Source organism: Trichechus manatus, unplaced genomic scaffold (assembly GCF_000243295.1).
Source record: "Trichechus manatus latirostris isolate Lorelei unplaced genomic scaffold, TriManLat1.0 scaffold00111, whole genome shotgun sequence".
Taxonomy (NCBI): domain Eukaryota; kingdom Metazoa; phylum Chordata; class Mammalia; order Sirenia; family Trichechidae; genus Trichechus; species Trichechus manatus.
Genome location: NW_004444047.1, coordinates 4,332,548 through 4,336,321, shown reverse-complemented (window position 1 = coordinate 4,336,321; position 3,774 = coordinate 4,332,548).

Sequence of the window (3,774 nt, the reverse complement as noted above, 5' to 3'; positions counted from 1 at the left end):
CAGGGAGGCGGGTGCCCAGCAGAGCAACCCACCGTGCTCCCCTCCTCCCCAACAAGGGCAGAAACCTACTGGAACCGGCGCCAGGGGTGGGCGACCCCCTTGGAAGCCAGCATCTTAATGAGGATACACCCTGGAGGCACTCAGGGATGTTTTCTTTAACGTTCAATTTTTCAGTTAGCAGCCAAGTGCTTAACTGTTTGTGCCACCCAGGACTCCTAAAGCAATTGTCATCAAGTCCATTCTGACTTACAGCGGCCCTGTGTATGTCAGAATAGAACTATGCTCCATAGGGTATTCAGTGACTATGACCTTTCAGAAATAGATCACCAGGCTTTTCTTACAAAGTGCCTCTGAATGGACTCTGCTCATCGTATTTCTCTTCTGGGTCAGCCTCACGTGTCCTTCGCTTTCAGTTGGATTCTTCCCCTTATTTGGCTGTCTGTGGCCCCGTTCCAGACACCACAGGTGATCCCTGTGGCTGGCACCCACCCATGAACATTGAATAAGTACAGTCTCAAGAGAACGCAGCTGATTGGCCCATGGCCAACCAATGGGATAGCAACCGAGAGTCAGGTGTCACCCAGGATCCAATCAGCGGCTGGTACCCACTACGAGGTGCGCTCAGAGCTATGGCCCAGTGTGTTGACTGCGTCTCCCAAGCAGCTGTCCTGGGACTGATGGCTCCTGCCTTCCTCCGTGGAGAAGATGGATGGACGGACCCAAGGCTCAGCCAAGCGGTCCTGCCATCTCTCCTGCATCTTGTGACCTCCATCGATGTCCTCACACAGCCATTCTGTCCTAACACTCTTGCTTTCCCTTCCTGGCCTCGCCACACACTGATGCCCACCTGGCCTTGGAGTCAACGCTGGTGCCAGCTTCCCGGTGGTGTGCACCCTGTTCCGGGGAGGGGTGGGGGTCAGGTCCTTTAAATATCTCCCCTCTCTTCCTCAGCAGGATTAGACATAGTATGTTACTAGGGTTTCATTTTTAACTCCCCAACCAAACCTATTCTATCATTTAACTTTTAATTTCCTTTTCCTGAATAGTATATGTCAACAGCACCAGAAGAAACAGAGAACATGAGCAGGCCCGGGCAGTGGCAGGGACCTCACCCAAAGAGCAGCAGGCCTGTCCGAAGCTCAGGGGGACCCACCTGCAGAGGCTTGGGAGACCCAGTGTAGGGGGTTGTCTTAGTCATCTAGTGCTGCTATTACAGAAATACCACAAAGTGGATGGCTTTAACAAACAACTTTATTCTCTCACAGTTTAGAAGGCCAGAAGTCTGAATTCAGGGTACTAGCTCCAGGGGAAGACCTTCTTTCTCTGTTGGCTCTGGGGGAGGGTCCTTGTCTCCTTTCAACATCTGTGGGTCTGATGTTCCTTGGAAATCTCCATGTATCTTGGCATCAGTTCCCCTGGGCTAGGAGGTTCTTAGTGCAGGGACCTCAGGTCCAAAGGATGTGCTCCGCTCCCAGCCCTTCTTTCTTGATGGTAGTAGGTCCCTCTCTCTCTTCTGTCTTCTTTTATCTCTTGAAAGATAAAAGGTGATGCAGACCACACCCCAGAAAAACTCCCCTTAGGTAGGATCAGGACTGTAACCTGAGTAAGGGTGTTGCATCCTACCCTAATCTTGCCTCATTAACATAACAAACAATTTAATCTTCTTTAACATAACCTAATCCTGCCACAGGAATCAAATTGACTACATCTGTGGAAAGAGATGATGGAAAAGCTCAAAATCATCAGTCAGAACAAAGCCAAGGGCCGACTGCAGAACAGACCATCAACTGCTCATACTGAAGCTGAAGAAAATTAAAATAAATTCATGAAAACCAAAATACAACCTTGAGTATATCCCACCTGAATTTGGAGACCATCTCAAGAATAGATTGGACGTGTTGAACACTAATGGCCAAACACTCGACCAGTTGTGGGATGACATCAAGGACATCATACATGAAGAAAGCAAAAGGTCGTTTAAAAGACAGGAAGAAAGAATAGACCAAAATGGATGTCAGAAGAAACTCTGAAATTTGCTCTTCAACACTGAGTAGTTAAAGTGAACAGAAGAAATAATGAAATAAAAGAGCTGAACAGAAGATTTCAAAGGGCAGCTCTAGAAGACAAAGTAAAGTATTGTAATTACATTTGCAAAGGCCTGGAGTTAGAAAACCAAAAGGGAAGAACATGCTTGGCATTTCTCAAGCTGGAAGAACTGAAGAAAAAAATTCAAGCCTTGGGTTGCAATTCTGAAAGATCCTATGAGCAAAATATCAAACAACACAGGAAGCATCAAAAGAAGATGGAAGGAATACACGGAGTCACTGTACCAAAAAGAATTGGTTGACATTCAACCATTTCAGGAAGTAGCATATGATCAAGAACCAATGTTATTGAAGGAAGAAGTCCAAGCTGCTCTGAAGGCATTAGCAAAAAACTAGGCTCCAGGAATCAATGGAATACCAACTGAGACGTTTCAACAAATGGATGCAGCGCTGGAGGTGCTCACTTGTTTATGCCAAGAAATTTGCAAGACAGCTACCTGGCCAACCAACTGGAAGAGATTCATATTTATGCCTATTCCAAAGAAAGATGATCCAACAGAATGTGGAAATTATCAAACAATATCATTAAAATCACATGCAAGTAAAATTTTGCAAAGATCATTCAAAAGCAGCAGTACATCGACGGGGAACTGCCAGAAATTCGAAGCCAGATTCAGAAGAGGGCGTGGAACCAGGGATATCATTGCTGTTGTCAGATGGATATTGGCTGAAAGCAGAGAATACCAGGAAGATGTTTACTTGTGTTTTATTGACTATGCAAAGGCATTCAACTGTGTGGATCATAACAAATTATAGATAACATTGCAAAGAATGGGAATTCCAGAACACTTAATTGTGCTCATGTGGAACCTGTACTTAGACCAAGAGCAGTTGTTCAAACAGAACAAGGGATTCTGCATGGTTTAAAATCAGGAATGGTGTGTGTCGGCATTGTATCCTTTCACCGTACTTATTCAGTCTGTATACGGAGCAAATAATCTGAGAAGCTGGACTATATGAAGAAGAACGCTGCATCAGGATTGGTGGAAGACTTATTAACAACCTGTGATTTGCAGATGACACAACCTTGCTTGCTGAAAGCAAAGAAGACTTGAAGCACTTACTGATGAAGATCAAAGACCACAGCCTTCAGTATGGATGACACCTCAACATAAAGAAAACAAAAATCCTCACAACTGGACCAGTAAGCAACATAATGATAAATGGAGAAAAGATTGAAGTTGTCAAGGATTTCATTATACTTGGATCCATAATCAAAGCCCATTGAAGCAGTAGTCAAGAAATCAAACCACGTATTGCATTGGGAAAATACGCTCCAAAAGACTTCTTTGAAGTGTTGAAAAGCAAAGATGTCACCTTGAGGGCTAAGATGTGCCTGACTCAAGCCATGGTGTTTTCAATCGCCTCATGTGCATGCGAAAGCTGGACAATGAATAAGGAAGACAGAAGAAGAACTGATGCCTTTGACTTATGGTGTTGGTGAAGAATTTTGAATATCCCATGGACTGCCAGAAGAACGAACAAGTCTGTCTTGGAAGAAGTACAACCAGAGTGCTCCGTAGAAGCAAGGATGGCGAGACTTCGTCTCACACACTTTGGACATGTTATCAGGAGGGACCAGTCCCTGGGGAAGGACATCATGCTTGGTAAAGTAGAGGGTCAGCAAAAAAGAGGAAGACCCTCAACGAGATGGATTGACACAATAACT